This window comes from Dipodomys spectabilis, unplaced genomic scaffold, assembly GCF_019054845.1.
Source record: "Dipodomys spectabilis isolate Male_0828 unplaced genomic scaffold, ASM1905484v1 ptg000017l, whole genome shotgun sequence".
NCBI classification, from domain to species: domain Eukaryota; kingdom Metazoa; phylum Chordata; class Mammalia; order Rodentia; family Heteromyidae; genus Dipodomys; species Dipodomys spectabilis.
Window position 1 is genome coordinate 14816147 of NW_024870694.1, and position 22081 is coordinate 14838227.

The window sequence follows — 22081 nt, forward strand, 5'->3', positions numbered from 1 at the left end:
ATAATGTACTGAACTGTGTATCATACACAAAGGATGTTTTTGGCTAAATTAAAACTTGAAAATGATGATTCACTTGGTTATTTGAGGTATATAACACTACTACTTATTGGTATTTATGTAGTGTTTTGATTAACATATCTTTAGGGCATAGATTTTTAAATACAATGTAGCAATTTGAAATCATCTGAGTTGTAGTAATTGAAAATGTTATTCTGGGAAAGAGAGCAGGGTTTCACTGTAGACAGTGTTCAGTGTTTGAAATGGAAATCTATGGCTTCAGGAGAACTGATTATAAATTTGAATTCCAGCTTTATCCTCCACTTGGATGATACTGAACAAGAAATGAACAATACAGAGACTTATGTTCACCTGTTTTTTCCAGGTTGTTGTGGAAATCAAGTGAAATAATGTTAGTGGAAAGATTTTGGAAACCATAAATCCATATGCTAAACCATAACATACCAGACTTTAAATTTTTCTTTTTTTATTATGGGAATTGGTTCTGGAGTTTGAGCTCAAGACTTTTTCACTCAAGGCTGGAATTCTACCACTTAAGCCACAGCTCTACTTCTGGCCTTTTGGTTAATTGGAGATAAGAGTCTCATAGACTTTGCCTGGACTGGCTTCAAACCATTATCCTCAGATCTCAGCCTCTTGAATAGTTAGGATGTCAGGCTTTGAGACACCTGCTCCCAGCTTGCATTGTTAATTTCTAATACAGTGATTTGACATAATTCAACTTGATGCCTAGATACGATAAAGTTTTATTACTAACATTGCTCCAGCAAGAATAGGAAAAACTAGAAGATGGTAACACATATACTTCAAGTAAAAGACATAGCCTGAACATAGGGTTGGGGAGGTAGAGAAATGACACTTGCTCAGGGAAGAGTGTCTGGAATGTAATACTTTCATTATTTTCTAAATTGTTTTGTTGTAAAGGTGCTGTACAGAGGAGTTACAGTTACATAAGAAAGGTAATAAGGGGCTGGGAAGGTGGCTCAGTGGTAGAGCGCTTGCCTTGCATGCCTGAGGCCCTGGGTTCGATTCCTCAGCACCACATAAGCAAAAAGAAAAAAGCCGGAAGTGGCGCTGTGGCTCAAGTGGTAGGGCACTAGCCTTGAGCTGAAGAGCTGAGGGACAGCGCCCAGGCCCAGAGTTCAGGCCCCACGACCGGACCCCCCCCAAAAAAAAAAAAAAAAAAAAAGAAAGGTAATAAGGCCAATCATGTGTGAAACCTGGGAAAGGTACCCGCATATGACTGGGCTGCTGATCTGGAAAGATCATTTCTTGTTCAAGTAATGATGGCGTTTAAGCAGACACCGTAAAAGGATTGGTACAGAATTTTGGGAGCAGACCCATCTGCAGATGTGGCTGACCTAAAACAAAAATATCAAAAACTTGTATTAATGTATCATCCAGATAAACAAAGTACAGATGTGCCAGCACGAATGGTGGAGGAATATATACAGAAGTTCATCAAAATTGATCAGGCATGGAAAATTCTAGGGAATGAAGAGACAAAAAGAGTATGACCTGCAGCGGCATGATGATGAGCTACGAAATATGGGACCAGTAGATGCTAAAGTATGTCTTGAAGAAATGTCTTGGAATGAAAATGATCATTCCTTTTCACTGAACTGCCAGTGTGGTGGAAAATATACCATCTCCAAAGATGAAGCAGAAGATGTTAACCTGATTTCTTGTGATACATGTTCACTAATTATAGAACTCCTTAATTACAGCTAAACTTGTTCACTGCTTGGAACCCTTTAGCAGAATATTCAGACATGATAAGAAGAAGCCACTCAAACTCCAAGGAAATGTTTGGTCAACAAAGAAAATACAAGACCATCAAGCAAAGGCCACCTCAGACTAATACAAAATTGTTTATATGTACTTATAATTTATATTTACTTGTTCCCATAAAAAGGACTTGGATTATAAATTATATTCAGAGCAGTCCCCAGATGGTGACTTTTATTTCTTGTTAAAGAAAATAATTATTTTTCTTAACATAAACATGTCTCTGCAATTGGCAAAGTGCTTCTTTGTAGTTACTTTTTCAGATCTAAGCGATGATGGTTTTTAGCTGCCAAAGTTATGCTGCTGTAGACCTATCCCTTTCTAAGGTCATCAGAATTAAATTAGAATCTTGGTAATCAACATGAGAGTCTAGTTGTCCCCTATAAAAGGCTACATATGGATATATGTGAAATTAAAAGTGAAGCCTCCATCAGAAAGAATGACATTGCCCCATTTGTTAGGAAATGGAAAGGCTTGGAAAAAATTATATTAAGTGAAGTAAGCCAGGCCCAAAGAAACATAGGTCCCATAGTTTCCCTTATTTGCAATATCTAGTATAGGTATGAGTCAAGCGGAAAAAGTCAGAGAATGTGATGTTAGGAAAACGAACCCTCAAATATGTATTTTAATGTTTTTGTTTCTTTCATGCATGTGTTTCTAACGCATTTATAAGATTATTTCTTGGTTGCTTTGTATGTCCCTCCCCCACACTGTAACCCCTGCTTTCACTATATTTGATGTCAGTATAACATGTGGAGGAGACGGGGACAAACAAGTCGTTTAAGGATTCAGGTGGACCTGTTGCAACAATGAGAAGTACAAAATGTCATGTCAAAACCAGCTTTACAATGTCGGAGGGGGGGGAGGGGGGTTATGATTGGGTGGGGGGGAGGGGGGAGGCTGGGAAGGGAGGTGAAGGGTAAACAAAGGAGGAGGCTGCAATGCTTGGTAAGAAATGTATGCATTATCCTGACCATGTAATTGTAACCCCTCTGTACAGTATGTTCTCAAATAAAATAAAATTAAATTAAAAAAAAAAAAGAAATTAAAAGTGAAGCAGGTAGGTTGGCATCTGTAGAAAGATAGGTAAACTTTGGAATCAGAAGCTTGGGAGCACAGCCATTATCACCTTCATATATAATTTAGGAAATGGAAACTTTAAAATAATTATTTGCCATTGGGCATCTCTCTCTTTTGTGTCAGAGCTTTAAGATACAGAATCAATTGTCTATGTATGAATGAACAACTCATCACTGATATAATGAATTGGACTTTTTTCAATGAATCATTGACTGCAACATTTTGTGGATGCTATACCCTTAAAGAATTATTTTATACGTACTCAGCATTCTATGAACAGTATAAATCAAGAGTTCATTTAAAGAACTTTGAGGATCCTTTATGTGATCACTGAAACATTTTAATATAACTTTAGGGACAAGAGATTATTTTCATTGCATCTATTCCAAAATTTAAAATATGAGGTAATCATCTTCTTCCCCCTTCCATTATTTGTATTTATAATAATAAAATATAGATGGAATATTTATTTGGGATTAGTTTCTTTTACTTTTTTTTTGAGGTAAGGTCTCACTGTGTAGCTGAGGCTGGCCTTAAATTCAAGATTTTTCCTGCCTCAACCTCCCAGTGCTAGGATTACAGGTGTTCAATACTGCCTGGTGCTTGGGTTACATTTGTATCCAAATATTAGCTAGTATAACTTGAATAATGTGTTGCTATCCTTTGAATTTAGCAAGTAAAATAATTAAAACTGAATTGCAGATAGTTTATTGCCAAGTTCCTGGTTCCAGCTGCAGTATAAATTCACTTGAACAGGAGACAATAATTAAGTCAAAAAGAACAAGTGTTTGCTAATCATCAGAAAATCTTTCAGTATTTGGGCTGTCACGTAGAAATCCAAAATTACTCAGGGGCCATATCTGTAAAATCAAATATATTTGAAAACAATTAATAAATGTGATACTGCAATATTATGTTTTTTCCTATTCCTCATAAGAATTTATGAATATGTATGTTTTATAATCCTCAAGAGTTAACTGTGCCTTCTAAGTGTTTGAATATGATACCAAAAGTGCTTGAATATAGCTAATGTAATTTGAATTTGTTATATAAAATCTCAAATTCCTATCCATAAAAGTGGGAGAGAAAAGGGAATAATGTTTTCTGTAGAGCTATGAAGTAAAGATATGCTCACTAAAATATAGTCATTGTAACAATTAAGTCAACTGTCAGCTGGAGGACTTTAGAGAACAAAAACCCTCATAACAGAAAAATAAAGCTTTATAAAAGAAAGAAAAAGAAAGGTAATAAGTACATTTCTTGTCATTGTTATTACCCACTCTTTCTCCCACTTCCTACTCCACTCCTCTCCTTCCATTTCTCCCCTCACCTCCTGCAAGTTGTAATAAGTACAGAGTAGGAAATGGGAGAAATAGAACATGGAAAAACAGGAGTCTAACCACAAAATGCCTTAAAAGCCAGGCTGAATAGTTGTAGACTAGTAGATGAGTAGTAACACTATCACTGTTTACTAGGGGAAGGTATTTGACATTGTAGAAAGGAAAGTGGAAGCCAAGGGGAATGGAAAGCTGATTGAAAGGGTGTTGCTTTTACCGAGTTCTTCCTGGGGATCACCCTGTCTTTCCCTAAGATCAGAATCCCTGAAAATGTTACAGAATCAGGGAAGACCTGACAGTTTGAAAAAAAAAGTCAAGAGGAAAAAAAAGACACGGTGAGACTTGGTCTCCATATTTATATGCTAAGACTTAAAACCTCCACCTTCCTTTCCTGCAATGTTGCAGACATTTGCAGTATAAATAACCAAAGGTATTTATTTCACAGTGTACCATTTCTGCAGACAGCATGGAAACCCTTTTGTTCGACAGATTTTTTAATAACCTTTGAAAATCAATTTAGTCTTGTCATGAAACTGTACCTTAAAAAACAAACAGACAAAAAACAACATATAGCAGTGTTCAATTAGACATATTACAAGCAGGAGAATTACCTGAAGAAATCAGGTAACAAGTCAGCTTGATTCTTGTCTCCTCTAACTCACTTTGCTTGAATTCAGCCACTTTCTTTTAGAAGGCAGAAGGTACTTGTTCTCACCCAGAAAATAGTCCAAATCCCTCCATTCATAGATAATGGTGTTCTGAATAATTGTACAGCATGATAAAAAAAAAAGGGCTTTCTACCATAGTGTGTACACGGACATCACTGGAAACATTATACTAGAAATGTTCAATATTTTGTTGCAAATAGTCATATCAGATTGTGATAGCAATCTTGTAGGTGAGAACTGTTATTGTAACCAACTTATAAAGAAATTTGATTTTCAGAGAAAATTTAAGAAAATGCATACCCAGAATCTGACAAATAGTAAATTATAGAGTTAGAATTAGAACTGGGCTGTCTTATGCCAGAGTCGACATCTCAGCTCCTGTGGTATTCTGCTTCAGTTGGAGCAGCTCTAACTTCTGTCATAAAACTTCATGCTTGTGACATTGAATTTCAGTTAAATGTGCCTAAGTCTTTCTTTCTGCCGAAGGAGATAATGGCATCTAAAAGAGTTACACAGAATTGATCTTGACAGGGATAAGTTAATTAATGATAGCTACTATAATTCTTAAAATTAAAATAAAGACAATTTTTGTATCTTGTTATTTAGAAATAATGGGGGGTGGAAGACACATACAATAAAGGTTTTCACAGGTAAATTTAGGGGAAAAGATGGCCCAAGTGAGAAACACATGACTGGAAATAAAAAAAGAGAGAGAGGTTGAACTTTTAAGAACTGTATCAGAATTGAAGGTGAGTGTTAGGAGATGAACAGCAAGCAACAAAACTAGAAATACAGCCAAAGATTCCATTAAAGAGAACTTGTGTCCCATTTTTGTTCATGGAAAATCCATTACAAGGCTTATCATGAAGAAAAGGCCCTAAATATTTGTACTTTAAAAATAGATGGAAACCAGGTGGATGGTGAGTTTGAGTGGAAAATGGTAGGAAAATAAGCTGGCCATGATTACATGTTTAAGGACAACTAGGGCTCACCTGTGTAAGTGGCTTAACGTTTCATATAATATCTCATTTCATACATTAACCAAGGGCTGAGAAGGTGGCTCAGTGGTAGAGCAGTTGCCTTGCATGCATGAGGCCCTGGGTTCGATTCCTCAGCACCACATAAGCAAAAAGAAAAAAGCCGGAAGTGGCGCTGTGGCTCAAGTGGTAGAGCGCTAGCCTTGAGCTGAAGAGCTGAGGGACAGCGCCCAGGCCCAGAGTTCAGGCCCCACGACCGGACCCCCCCCCCCCCCAAAAAAAAATACATTAACCAAGATCATTTTTACAATAAACCCATAAGGTCATATTCAGTAAAGCCAACTTCATGCTGCTCTCTCCACAATGCCCCAGTCTGGCCTTTATGCCATGTGGTTAGCCAAGTCTGACAGCATTTTTACCCTGAATAAAGGTAAGGGAAAGTTTCAGGAAGCTGAAGCCCTGATGAGATGCAATATTTATTAAATGTGTGGGGGAAAGGTGTGTGTGTGTGTGTGTGTGTGTGTGTGTGTGTGTGTGTGTGTGTGTGAAGAAGCTTGAACTCAGGACCTTGGGCTCTCCCTTAGCTTTTTCACTCTGGGCTAGCCCTCTATCATTTTATCCACAGCTTTACCTCCAGCATTTTGCTGGTTAATTGGAATGAGGAGCCTCCTAGACTTTTCTATGTTGGCTGGCTTCAAATCAGAATCCTCCAATCTCAATCTCATGAGTAGTTAGGATTAAAGACCCCAGTGATTGTTGCCCAGCTCGGATTCATTTTTATTCATTCATTATGGACCTTCAGGCTAGCGCTTATTAAGAGTTGGAAGAGCCAAGAGCCATTATCTAATCTGGCATACACAGGTGCAATATGTCCAGGATGTTAGACACATACAGGCTATGGATCACATCCTGGAAGTCTGTACCCCTACTCTCCTATCTGTACCCTTGTAAGCAAACTTTGGCCCATGTTAATGTATGTGCTTTACTTTTCTTGTGAAAAAATATTTATTGTTTCTTTAATAGTATCAGAATTGGGAGCTCTTTCTCTGAAACAATCTCTAAGAGGCCAAAACCCAAAGGTCGTGAATCATCGTATCCTCTGGTTTGTTAAAAATTGAAAAGAATATACTTTTTTTAAGACGTTTGTTTTCAGGAGCCAAATGCAAGACTGTGTAAATATTGCAAAAGTTCAGTTTTCTATCCTTGTTCTAATACATTCATGTCAAACAAGGTTTCCAAAGGATGGTATAAAGGAAACAGGATAGGAAATAGATTTTAAACAAGCTCTGATGGATGCTGTGGCAGAGAAAAAAGCATTTCAACATTAAGTTTAAAATATTTTTAATAATAAAGACATAAAATAGGATGCTGAAATCTATAGAAGGAACCAGTAATTTTTATAAATTAATGACAAAATCAGAACTTAAGTCTTCTTTATCTTTTTCATTTCATCCATTAAAAAATATTGAAAAGACATGCTTCGGTATTAACTTTCATGTTTGATAGAGGCCATTATCCCTGAAAAGGGTGAACTGTGAATGTCAGAACACAGCCAGGCCTGTCTATATTTTGTTCACAGTGTTTCCAAGGCAAAGTATAACTGGACACAGTAAATATTCATGTAATGAATCATGGAATAAATTAACTGATAAAGTAACTATATTGTTGCTGTGTTGGTTTCTGTGAACAAAATATAGATTTCAACCACATGATGGAGCCATCTTACAGCTATTTGAGAACTAGCATTTAAAAAAAAATCCAGTAACCCAACATTCTTTCATTTCAGAATGTATTAAGTCCAGGTTTGTTAATAACATTTCAGTTACTTTACTTGCCATATCTACTCAGTGTAATGCCTATGTAAAATGTAAACTGATCATTAGATGGAAGTTGATGATATAGGACAGAAATCTGGCCCAGTTTATTTGTGTCAGTTTAGTGAGGATGAGGGATACCCTAATCCAAACAACGTTTACTTTCTGGTTGGTAGACACATGCTACAGCTTTACCACTTGTCACTTTGGGGCCTGACAAAAACATCCCCAAATAGCTGAACCAAGATGACAGCTTCATGATCTCTTAAGGTCTTCAAGACAAATGTTTTGAAGTGTTAGCCTTCTACATTTCCACATTAGTTCAGATTAACGTCAGTCAATGAACTGGGGCCTGAGGTGTACAATAGAGATCTTGTGACTGAGGTAGGTGATAAGAGCAGATTGTGACCATCCTCAGAGCTGATGGCTCTCCTTTAGTTGAAATTCCCATGTTCAACAATAGTGAGGAGGGTAACTGAGGGGAGTTTCAGTGTCTCCATTTCACAGTGTCTTTATTACACACAGTCTCAGAGTTGGCATTTTGCTTTTTGTCTGGGGCTTTCTGCATATTTACCCTATTTCCAAATACGCACCCACACCCCCGCTTTGCACAAACACATGTTGACTTCTCAAAATCTGTAGCTATGAAATCCTCCCTCATATTCTACATGGTGCCATAAAATTTAAGAGATAAACAATATCACCAATCATCAATATTACTGCATGTGTGTACCCTGATGAAAGAGACTTTAGTTTCTTCTTTCAAGTACATGAGCTGACTGAGAATTCATCTTTCATCCAAGACAGAATTCATCTAAGACAGAAAGAAATACTTTGAACTTCAAACCACTTTGGATATTGACACTTTCATTATTCCTATAAGAGATCCCTGTCAGGTGAGTGGAATGAACAAACACAAGTAACTCATTACTGGGTTACTGGGACAGGTAACTCTTTCGTGCTATGTGCAGGCTGTATTTTGGACGTTTTCTTTGTTTCTCTTCAAGAGTCTCTTATAGGCTGGCAAGGGGAAGAGAATAGGCTTGGCTTGCCATGACTTATTCTAGGATAGGTGGAGTAGCAATTTTTAGGCTGAGCTAATCCTTGGTCCATTCCATTTTGTATAGCAATAGTTTTGGTTTAAGCTACTCTACTTTGAACAAAAGCGACAAGCAGAGATACAATAATATAATACAATTAACGTAATATAAAAGCCCATAGCCATCTATATAAGACTTTGGAATCACTTGGCATATGATGGGACAGGCATCTGTACTTCTTGTTAGCGGCCAACAGCTTTCTGCCTATATTGATAATTTAATTGGTTCACAAATAATATTAGAAATATTCACATGGCCCTTGGCAGAAAAAATGGCTCCCTACTTACATGTAAAGAATTATGATCTGTTGGCATACCAGCAGGCATAAATTGACAAAAATTCTACTTGTGCCCATAAATAATTATTATTTGTATATTGACAAATATAACAAGTCACATCAGAAACCCTAGATACATGAACATATCGATCATCCCAGACATTCCCTCTTCATCTGGAATTATAAGAGGAAGACTTAGATGGGGCAGGCACACTTATCTCATCACCAAAACAGCTGTCACAAGCCTTGTCTAGGAAAACTAGAGAGGTGAAGGACACTATCACTGTCTCTAGACTCTATTAGCTTGAGTGCCATTTCTCTTTCCTGTAACACCCCACCCACTTCAAAGTGACACTGGAAAGGTCCTACTGCCTGAACCTGCATTTAACCCACTCTGGCCTGAAAAGCTCTATACCTACACTTTATAAGACTTTGTATCTGGTTCTAATCGCACCAAAAAAAAAAACCTTTTTACTGTATCTGTATTGATCTCTGTGTCTGCAGCACTTATCTCTGAATGTCTCAGTTTCTTTAATCTCTACAGTATTTTAAAGTACAATATGTGTGTATGTGTGATGTGAGAATTACTGCTAGTAATTATGACTGGAGGAAAGCCAGGCACTGATGGCTCGTGCCTGTAATCCTAGCTACTCAGAAGGCTGAGATCTGAGAGTTGTGATTCAAAACCAATGGGGCAGGAAAAGTCCATGAGGTTATTATCTCCAAATAACCACCAAAAAGCTGGAAATGGAATTGTGGCTCAAGTGGTAGGCTCCCAGCCTTGAGTAAAAAGAGAAGAGAAAGTGTTTAGGCCTTTAATTCAAACTCCAGTGCCATCACACACACACACACACACACACACACACACACACACACACACACACACACATTAACAATTGCTCAGGCTATCAAGTGATTTCTGTAGTACTTGGCAAACCAATGCTAATGAAATTGACACAGCTTGTGAATTTCTTGTTGTAGAGCTTAACCATTGTGGAAGTCAGTTTGTCTATGCTTCTGACACAATTTGTTCACAACACAAGGGGAAAGAAAACTAAGAAATAATGAAGTTTCTGCAGCAAGATATTATGAGCAAGCTGGTAGCTCTACAAAAGATGAAAATAAATTGTAAGCTAAGAAGAGTTCTGGGCTGAGAACAAAGCTCAATGACTAGCCTTAAAACCTACGCCCACTTATATTAAATAGGACACAACTTAACTAGAGCCTGTTTATACTTTAGGACATTACTAAGCCAATAGAAACAATCGGCCAACAATTGGAATCCTGAAGGTGGCCCCCAAATTCATACTTAGTTTAAGAGAGAACAGACAAACAGCTTTTTTAAGTCCATTGTCATATCAGAGTTCTCTGTGTGCCCAAGGCTGAGAACATGGAGGAAAACATGGGAGTTTACAACTGACAAGAGAGGAAACTTTGATGGGAGAGGAAATGTCATAGAAATACTCTAACCAAGTCACAAAACGAATTCATAAACATACAAACTAACTGTATCTCTAAAAGCAATATCCGCAAAAACTGGTGTGAATTATCAAGATCCAGAGTGCTACAAATTATTGCCTAAAGTATCAAAATTTCAACAACCAAACAATTATAATACATTTGACCAAATCCTGAGCAGAGGTGAAACTGAGAAGACACCCACTGGGAAAGCACAGCATGAGACTGAGCAAAGGACTTTGTCTTGGAACTCAATGCAGGGCTTACTGTAGGAAGACCAAAGAGCAGGAAGGAAATCAAAGGCCAGCAGACCGAAGCTTCAGGCCTGCCTTGTCCACAGATGGAGGACAGCATCACTGAGAGTAGGGCAGGGTAGTTAGGACAGGAATTTGCCTGGCCCATTTTATCATAAGGTGGTTGGATTTGGGACTGGTGAAATCAAATACTGTATAGGTGGCAATGTTCCTATTTTCTGAGATCTTGCTACACATGGAGAATCTGGAACATTCCTGTTGCTAGAGAGAGGTAGAAACACATGACTCAGGTCTATCAGACTTTCATTTTGGTCATCATCTCCTGTAGCCACTTGTGGCAGACAAATGAGACACAAGTCCATCTCAGTAGGAGACAGCCCTTAGTAGTGTAGAGTATGGATGTTGTTACCAAGTTCCATGCCGCTTTGGGTGCGTTATGTATTTAGGATGTGACATAACTTTGTAGCACTGTTGACCATAGCATGGCATAACTTTGTCGCACTGTTGACCATAAGCATGGCATACGTACCTGAGGTTAGTCCTGCTAAGATGATTCTTCCCAAGGCTGGTAAGAAGTTATTTACAGTACCTGGCCAAAGGATAACTTTGAATGAGATATCTAGGTGTAAGTCAGTCTAAAGGCATTTACATCAAACTTGGATTTAGGGTGCCACCTAGTGCTGAAATGGTAAAAGTGACAGTCTCAATGGAAACAAGCAGCATATTTAGCATTTCTGTAAAGTCAGGGGAAAAAAAGTCAATTGTAAAGACTAAGGTGAATCTTTAATCCTTCAATGCCCAGAAAACATCACTCAACAAGCATAATGAACTTTCAATGAATTATAGTCTCACCTCATGGTCAAAATAAGGTGACCGAAACTGAGCAGATGGTGACAAGAATTGTCAAACTCTCAAATGGAGAATTTGCAACAGCTGGTTTAAGGAAACTCAAAACACATGGAGAAAATGCAGAGCAATGACTCAAGATCTGCACAGAGACAGTTATCAGACAGATGGAAGTGAGAAAAAAAATCAAACAGAAACCTTTGGGCTGAAAAATACACTACCAAAATTAAAAATGGAATTGAGGACTAGGTCCTCAATACCTGTGGTTTATGCCTATCATCCCAGCCACTTGGGAAGTGATAATCAGAGGATCCTACCTGGAGGCTAGCCCAGGCAAAAATTTAACAAAAGAAACTGGGCATGGTGGCATGTGTCTGTGATTCCAGGGAGGTGGCAGGCTGAAATTAGGAGATAGGGATTTAAGGCAAAATTGTGACCCCTTACTTAAAAAATAACCAAGGCAAAAAGTGTTGGTGGTATGGCTCAAATAGAATAGTGCTTGCCTACCATGCGAAACTTTGAGTTCAAATCAAGATATTGTCAAGATTTAAAAAAAAAACTAATAGAAAACATCAATGGCAGGGATGATCAAACAGAAGAAAGGAGCAGTGAGCTCACAAGCAGTCTATTTGAAAACACAAAATTGGAGAAGCAAAAGAAAATAAAGAATAAAGAGGAAGTAAGAGAATTCATGGGAACTTTGTGATAGCATTGAAACAGTAAATACGCAGATTACTTTTGTTCAAGGGGGACTTTAGAATTCCAAGGAGCAGAAATAGTAGACATTGTATTTAAAGAAATCATGACAGAAACTTTCCCAAACCTACAGAAAGGCACCAATATCAAGGTATAGGAAGCTCAAAGATCATCAATTAGATTTAGCTCAATGACGTTAACTCCCACCTATATTAAAATCTAATTTCAATGGTAAGAGGTGAAGAGAAGATTACCAAGGCAGTAAAAGAAAAGGATCAAGCCAGGGTGACTCAATTTACCTGACAGCAGTCTTTTCAGCAAAAATCTTATCAGACATGTAAGAGTAGCATGACATTTTTTTCACTGCAATGTCTCCCAGGAGCCCTATGCCTGATGAGGGTACCCTTACTAATGAGAGTTAAGCCAGGTGCTGATAGTTCATATCTTTAATCCTAGCTACTCAGCTGAGATCTGAGGATTGTTGTTGGAAGTCAGCCTGGACAGAAAAGACTGTGAAATTCCAAAACAACAAGCAAAAAGCTGGTCTGAGGGTGTGACTCAGTGGTGTGGCTGAGCTATCAAAGCTGAGCAAGCATGAGTCCTGAGTTCTTCCTCTATCACCAAAAGAAATGAGAATTCAATCTACACTGACAGAAAAGTGGACAGATGTCTTGAATTTCTAAATAGTAAACACTCAAAGGTATCAAACTCACTTACCTTAACTAGACAGAAAAAGCAGAATGTTTAAATATTATAAGCATAATGTATAAATGATTCATATCTACTATGAAAAAGAAAAATGAAATAATAAAATAACATTACATTAATATTCTAAAAGGTAGACAAAATATAATGGTATGAATTGGGACATCAAAAATTCAAAATGTGAAAAGGAATGAAGTATACCTGTAGTTTGCTTAAAAATTATTTTCTCTTCTCCATTTGTTTCTTTTGCTAACTCACAATTATTTTAAGTTGCTATCATTTCAAAACAGCTTGTTACAATCAAAAGATGTTTTGTAAGCCTTTGGTATTCAGAAAGAAAAATCTATAATAGGCAAACCTAAAAATAGTAAACAAGGCATCAGATTACACTACTAGAGTATGTCACATAATCACAAAAATTGAAAGGGAGGAAGAAAGAAACTAATGTCATAAAATGGCTGTACAAGATCTAACCTAGCAATAATCACCTTCAATCTAAATGATTAAGTGATATACAGGAACTAAATGTATAAAAAGCAAGTCTCAATTATAGGTGAATTCCTTGTAAAAACTAACTTCATCTATAAAGACATACATAAGTAGATAAAGGAAGGGATGGATTTTTAAAAAATGGAACAAAAAGTAAAAATAGAAAATAGGATAGCTAGGCATATGATACAAAAGAGACATAACAACAGTAAAAAGACACAAAGAAAGCCAGCATATAATGATAAATCAGTTAATTAACAAAAAGTAAAACCAATTCTCAATATGTATGAACCCAGTATTGGAACACTAAAATATATAATGACTATCAATAGACTGGAAGGGAGAAATACGTCCCAATATCATAAAAGTAGGCCACTCTATTAGAACATGAATGAATAAGTAGACAAGAGTAAAAGTCTGGCAAAAAATTCCAAAAGGAAGAATCAAAATTAAAATGTACCTTAAACCAAAACCAGAAGTAAACCCTCACATTCACAGCCAGTTGTTGGACATTAAGAATTGACTTTGGGTAAGGAACAATCTTTCCAATAAGTGGTACATGGAAAATTGGAAATCTACCCACAGAAGAATGAAACCAAAGGCCTGCCAAAAGTTTCAAATATATACTCAGACTGGACTCAACAGCTAAAACTATGGACCTACTAGAAAATTCAAAACATAGGAAATGTTTCAGGACATGGAAATGGGAGAATACTTTTTAAAATATCCATAAAACACAGTAAATACAACCAAAAATAAACAAACCTATCCTATTCACCTAAAATATTTCTGTACAACAAAGGAAATAACCATGGGAGTGGAGAGAATGCCTACAGAATGTGAGAAAAGATTTTTGAACCATACACTGAATGAGGGATTGACTTCCAGAATACATAAGAAACCCAAACAATTCAATAAAAAAAGCAAAACTGACATTAAAAAATGAGCAATAGACCTAAGTAAACATGTCTCAAAAGAAGACATACTAATGGTTAACAAGTACATGAAAATACACCCAACCTTGTTAATCATCTGGGCCAACAAATCAACTATAGTAAGAATAACCATTATCCAAATAACAAGACAAATGACAGCATGTGTGAAGGAAAGAAAACTCTTGTACCCTGTTTCAAAACAAAACTTAAAACTCCCATACATGCATTATGCAGCCAGTCCTCCATTATTATCAGTCATGTTTACATTGCCCTGAGAACTTCTGAATGTTTCTCTGTCCTTATTTTTGTCAAAATATACCTCCCCAAAACAAATGATGCCCAAAAAGCAAGGTAAAATTAGACACGTCTAATTTTAGTGATGAGGTGGGTATTTTAGATTTGTTTCAAGACAGTATGTCTTTAATTAATGTTGGAGAGCGCTGTGGGAAAAAATGAGCAAAGCATCTTCAGTGCAGGACTGGATCCTCTGCACTCTGAGCAGGTATGGATGTTCCTCAATGGACAAGTACTTGAGGCCATATACCTGTGGGGATCAGCGCTCTACCACACTGAACAGATAGGAAAACATCCTCAAAAATATTGACAATAGATGTACCTTAATGCAGCAAACCTACTGCCAGAAATGAAATTAACTGGAGAAGACCTCTAAACTCCTACGTTTCTTACTGCATTATTCACAGTCGCCAAGAAAATGGAAACAATCAAAGTACCCATCAACTGATGAATGGCTAAAGAAAACATGGCATGAAGACAAGATGGGAAACATTTCAGCCATAAAACTGTTGAATTCTGTCTCTTGGAGCAATGTATGCTTATGTAGATCAATGTCAAAGTGAAGTAAGCCAAACACTGAACACAAGCACTGTATCATCCTCTTAAAAAGATCTGCAATCTAAAACCTTAAAAAAAAAGTGTGTGTGTGTGTGTGTGTGTGTGTGTGTGTGAAGAGAGAGAGAGAGAGAGAAGGAGGGATGGAGGAAGGGAGAGAGAGACTTGAATTCAGGGCCTGGGTACTGTCATAACCTTTTTACCCAAGGTTGGCACACAGCTTCAATTACAGCTTTTTCCCGATTAATTTGAGATAAAGAGTCATACTTTCCTTTCCAGGCCGGCTTCCATTTGAGTTCCTCGGATCTCAGCCTCTTGAGTAGGTGTGAGCTATTGGTGCCTAGCTATTTTAACCATTGAAAGAAAGGGATATCTAATCATCTCAGAGACTCAGGAGATAGTGTTATGCAGTATTGAGTACCTACCTAAATTTTAGAATCATCAATTAAAAGATACATTATTTGTGGTAGGGGGGGAAAATGGTGTCCTGAAAGTATTGGGTCATACTTCCTGGAAACTGTAAATGTTAAGTCACATTTAAAAGTTTTATAGATGCAATTAAGTTAAAGATTCCTTTTTGTGTATATTGAACCAGCTTTGCATCCCTGAAATGAATCCTGTTTGATCGTGGTGTATGATATTTTGGATGAATTGTTGAAGTCAATTGGCCAAAATTTTGTTGAGAAATTTTGCACTGATGTTCATCAAAGAAATGGGTCTATAGTTTGTTCTCTTTCTTTGATGAGTCCCTGCCTGGTTTGGGGATGAGGGTTATGCTGGCTTCATATAAAAAGTTTGGTAGTGAACTTTCTCTTTCAATTTCATTGAAGAGTTGGAAGAGTATTGATGTGAGTTCTGCTTTGAAGGCATTGTAGAATTCCGCTGTAAATCCATCCGGTCCTGGGCTTTTCTTAGATGGGAGGTCTCTTATTGCTGTTTCTATTTCAATGCTTGATATGGGCCTGTTAAGTTGGTTTAACTCATCTTGGTTTAGTTTCGGCATGTTGATATTTCTTCCAGGTTCTCAAACTTATTAGCATAAAGTTTTGAGAAGTATTCCCTTATAATGTTCTGAATCTTGGTTGTTTCTGTGGTGATGTTTCCATTCTCATCTCTGAGCTTATTTAGGTGGATTCTCTTCTTTTTTCTGATAAGATTTGATAAGGGTCTATCAATTTTGTTAATTTTTTCGAAGAATCAACTCTTTGTTTTGTTGATTCTTTCTATGTTTTTTTGGATTCTAATTCGTTTAATCATGATTTAATTTTAATTATTTCTTTCCATGTACTGGATTGGGGTTTAGCTTGCTGCTAAGCAAGGTTCAGATACTCAAAGAAACAACTGTCCAATAAATAAGTGGGCTAAAGACTTACAGAGAGAAGAGTTTCCTCTTCTCTGAAGAGGAAACAAGAATGACTAATAGACACATGAAGAAATGCTCAACCACTCTAGCCAGAAAAGCAATGCAAATCAAAACAACACTGAAATACCACATTACCTAAGTTAGAATGGCTATAATCAAGAACTCTAATAACAACAAATGCTGGAGGGGATGTGGTCAAAATGGAAACCTACTGCATTGTTGGTGGGAGTGTAAACTCGTTTAACCACTTTGGAAAGCAGTATGGAGGTTCCTCAAAAGACTCCATATAGAGATCCCCTATGACCCAGCAATCCCACTTTTGGGCATTTACCCAAATGATCACCCCTAAACAAGGCCATACTAAAGCTACCAACACAACTATGTTTATTGCAGTATTATTCACCATAGCTAAGGTGTGGAACCAACGCGGATGCCCCTCAGTAGATGAATGGATCAAGAAAATGTGGTATATATACACAATGGAATTCTATGCTTCCATTCAGAAAGAATGACATTGCCCCATTTGTTAGGAAATGGAAAGACTTGGAAAAAATTATATTAAGTGAAGTAAGCCAGGCCCAAAGAAACATAGGTCCCATGGTTTCCCTTATTTGCAATAACTAGTATATGTCTAAGACAAGCAGAAAAGGTAAGATGATGTTAAGCAAAATGAATCCCAAGATAAGGACACAAGTGTTTTTTCCTTTCTTGCTATTGTTTCTAATGTATTTATAAGGTACCACGTGATATTTTTGTTGCTTTGTATGTCCCTCTCCCATGGTATAACCCCTGTATTTGATGTTGGTATAATCTATGGAGGGGAAGGGAAAAAACAAATAGTTTAAATAGGGATACAGGTTGAAAAATGAACTTTACAATTTAGCCAGGGGGTGGAGGTTGTTGTGGAGATGGGAAGGCAGGGATGGAGGGGAAAAACAAAGGAGGCAACAATGCTTGATAAGAAATGTACTCATTGACTTACTCATGTAATTGTCACCCCTCTGTACAGTATTTTCGCAATAAGAAACTTATTTTTTTTTTAATTTCTTTTTTTTTTCTTTTCTTTTTTTTTTGTCAGTCATGGAGCTTGAACTCTGGGCCTGGGCGCTGTCCCTGAGCTCTGCAGCTCAAGGCTAGTGCTCTACCACTTGAGCCACAGCGCCACTTCTGTCCTTTTCTGTGGTGCTGAGGAATTGAACCCAGGGCCTCATGCATGCAAGGCAAGCGCTCTACCACTGAGCTACTTTCCCAGCCCTAAAAACCTTAAAATGAAGAGATTACCTTAGACTTATATAGTCTTCTTTTGAAGACTTTAGTATTAGTATTGTAATTCTAAGTGGTAGAGCACTAGCCTTGAGCAAAAGAGAGCTTAAGGGACAGTGCCCAGGCCCTGAGTTCTAGCCCCATGATTGATGAAAAAAGAAAGAAAAAAAGACTTTGTTATGACATTAGAAAAAAAGAAAGGGACATTAGACATATAAAAAGGAGGAAGCAATTTCTATCATTGAGGCAGAAATGGGAATGATACAGTTACATATCAAATAATTCTTCCAGTCTCCAGATGCTGAAGAGCTTTTCCTAAGAGCCTGTAGGAGAAAGGCTCGGACAACTGTTGGAATTAAGTCCAATGATAATGTTTTTAGGTGTTGACCTTTAGAACAGAAAAGAATATTTTCATGTTGATGTTAGACATTTACTTGTGGTGATTCGTTACAAAACTATTGAGAAATGAAGATACTGTTCTACCAGCTGCATGATTCTTCCAACATACTCTCATATGAACATAGAGATGTCAAGACCATTGAAATCATGTTGCAAAAATAATAAGAGGTCCAGGTATAGTACTACATGCCTAAAATCCTAGCATTCAAGTGGTCGAGGCAGAAGGATTACGAATTTGAGGACAGCCTGGACTATGACACAAGACCCTATTTTGACCAAATGTTTAAAAAACAATGGAGGAAAAAGATGAACTGAATCCTTGGTGTATTCTAGGCATGATTGCAAGAGTACAATATAAAATCTGTGCTAGATTAAAAAATAGAGATAAAATGAAGCTTATAGAAAGTTAAAATATAAGAAGATCAAAGCTGGAGGTCATATTATGATTGATTTTAAGTACACAATAGCAATGAGCAATCATCAAATGTTATATTAAATGAAATGATGAATTAAATTTAATATCAGAGTCATTAGGTATTGCCTAGTTCTAAATTTAACATTGAATTATAATCAGTGGATATGAGAAAATTAAAGGTGGCACAAATTAGGTACCTGACTAAGCTACTTCCCAGATCTATCACAGAAATTTCACTCTGCATTACAAAAATTAAATACTAAAATTACCAAAATATCTAATTTAGGTTTTAGAACTCATTGAGAAATTTGAAAAAGGAATAAACTTTCCTAGGGATCGCTAAGATTATAGTTTTGAGCCACCAGCACCTGGCTAGCTAGTGTTCCAAAATGTTATCCATGTTGCTAATCACATATGTTCGTCTTTGTAGTTACTGCGAACTAATATCTTATTGTGTGAATATATCACATCTCATGGATTCAGCAGTTGATGGACATTTGAATTTTTGCTATTATAAATAATGCAGCTGTGATCATTTGTGCACATGTTTGTGCAGGGGTGTTCATTTTCAGTTACCTGAGATGAGTGCAACTAGGAGAGGAAATTATCATGCAATATGATATATAGGTATCTATTCTTTTATATATATACACACACTTATTCTTATCTACACATATTTTGTAATTTATATGTATATATAAATCTTTAAATGTATGTAGGTATGTATAAATGTTTTGAGGAAGGAGAAGCTTTGTATTGAAGGATTTCTACTGGTGGCTTTCTAAAGAGGCAAGCCATTTTATATGCTCAACAGCGGTATATGATGAAGCTTCAATTTCCCTACACCCTCAAACACGTGTACTTTTTTTTTTTTTTCTTTTTGCTTATGTGGTGCTGAGGAATCGAACCTAGGGCCTCAGGCATGCAAGGCAAGCGCTCTACCACTGAGCCAACTTCCCAGCACCCAAACACATGTACTTTTAAAAATATATGTTATATTTATTTTTAACTGATGAATAAAAAACATAATAATAATTATCCATATTCAGGGGGTATCATGTCATGTCTTGACCCATGTATGTTATGTAATATTTAAATAAGGTTAAACATTTCAGTCTCTCCAAATCTGTATAACATTGCAAAAACTTTCAGAATTATTCCTCCTAACTTCAAAATGTATGGTACCTAATTGTTTATTCAAGTCCATTCACTGTACAATAACACACCAGAAGCCACGACTCATCCCTAACTATAACTTGGCCTTCTGTCTCTTTTCCTCTTCTCTAGTGTTTGAATAGCATCATAGAGGGGAATATGAACTTGGAAGTCAGGGATAATTGTATTTGAATCCTGATTTTTCTATGCTTTAGTCAAAAGAAGGTGGTAAGTAATATAATAAATAATTATAAATAATCTATTAATATTATAGTTACTACATTTTTAGAGAACAAATATCATGAGCCAGTGGCTCATGCATGTAATTCTAGCTACTCAGGAGGCAGAGATCTGAGGATCGAGATTGGGAGGCAGCCTCGGCAGAAAAATCAGTGAGACAATTATTTCCAATAAACTACTCAAAAAATGCCAAAATGGAGGTGAAGCTCAAATGGTAAAACGATAGCCTTGAGAAAAAAGAAGCTCAGGGACAGCACCCAGGCCCAGAGTTTGGCCCAAGACAGAAAAAAATTATATTAGATGCTTTTATCATTTTTTGTGAGTAAGACACTTGAAAGAATAACTCAAGGGGAAGAAAGATTTGTTTGGTAGTTGAGTTCCAATGGTTCAGTCTTGGGCTGCTTTGGTTCCAAGTGCTTGAGTGGAAGATTATGGTGGTGGGAGGCTGAGACAGAAGAGGATGATCGCATCATGGTAGACAGATAGGAGAGAAAAAGAGAAGGGGGCGTGAGGCCAGACATAATCTTTAAGCCATGCTTCCAGTGACCTACTTTCTTCAGCTATGCTCTCCTCTTACAACCTCCCTGAACAGAACCATTACCTGGTTTTCCAACAACTCAACCCATGAGCCTGCTGAGAATATTTCATATTCAAATGATAACACAAGTGATGATTCTAAATCTGACTAGCTCTTTGATTGTGAAGAAATAAAATCTGCTTCTTTGACTCTAAAGTGATAGATGTGAGAATTACAGGGGTAAGCCTGTAATTCTCGCTACTCAGGAAGCTGAGTTCTGAGGATTGCAGTTCAGAACCAGCCAGGACAGGAAAGTCCATAAAATTCTTATCTTCAATTAATCACCAGAAGACCTTATGAGGAGCTGTAGCTCAAGTGCTAGAACACTAGCCTTAAGTAACAAAGCTCAGGAACAGCATCTAGGCCTTGAGTTCAAGCCCAGAACCAGCATCTCCCCACCCCTGCCCACCCCCAAAAAAAGAACAAAAGGAAAAGAAAAGATAGACTGATTTGTAACCTTCAAGCCATGTCTAATACTTTAATTTCTCTTATATATGAGATTCTAAATGAGAATAATTAATACAATAGATAGAATTTCTTTAAATGTTGGCAAAAAATGGAATAATTGTACTATTTATGACCACGTAAGGCTTTCAATGGTTGTTCTGGAGTGAAATACAGTACATAAAACATTGTCCATCCTGACATTTATCCTTCTAGATTTTACAGCTCTTGATTGAGGTGTTAGCAAGCTGTACTTTATGTCAGTCATCCTTTGCCCTTGTTATTTGACAGGTTAGAAGACTGTGACAATGAAGCAATTTCTGTCCCCCTGGAGTACTCTATGGCTTTGTAGAGATCAATAGATGTGTTCCAAGTGAAACAGATGATAGTTTTGGACAAATGATTTGTGTGCAGTGGAAACTGCTAAACACTGAAAGTTAACACCCAGTGCTTTGGTTTTATGTCAGGAGAGGGAGAAAAATTAGAATCTTCTCCAGTGTAATGACATGATATCAGAGATAGAACTTACTAGCTACTGGGGCTGGGAAGATGGCTCAGTGGTAGAGCGCTTGCCTTGCATGCCTGAGGCCCTGGGTTCGATTCCTCAGCACCACAAAAGCAAAAAGAAAAAAGCCGGAAGTGGCGCTGTGGCTCAAGTGGTAGAGCGCTAGCCTTGAGCTGAAGAGCTGAGGGACAGCGCCCAGGCCCAGAGTTCAGGCCCCACAACCGGACCCCCAAAAAAAAGAAAAGAAAAGAACTTACTAGCTACTATGCATAAATGTATTTGAAAAAAATGACTTCAGGTCAACTGCCAATGAAGAACTTCAGGCAAGCACCTATGGATTTTTTAAAATCTTTGATGTTCCCTTCTGTCCACATCCCTTCCAGCATCTGTTGTTATTAGAGTTCTTGATTATAGCCATTCTAACTAGGG

The 22081-nt window shown here is 37.2% G+C and overlaps 1 pseudogene; it reads left to right on the forward strand.

The window, feature by feature from the left end:
- Positions 1–1304: 1304 nt before the first annotated feature.
- Positions 1305–1853, forward strand: LOC122098369 (annotated as a pseudogene).
- Positions 1854–22081: the final 20228 nt, after the last annotated feature.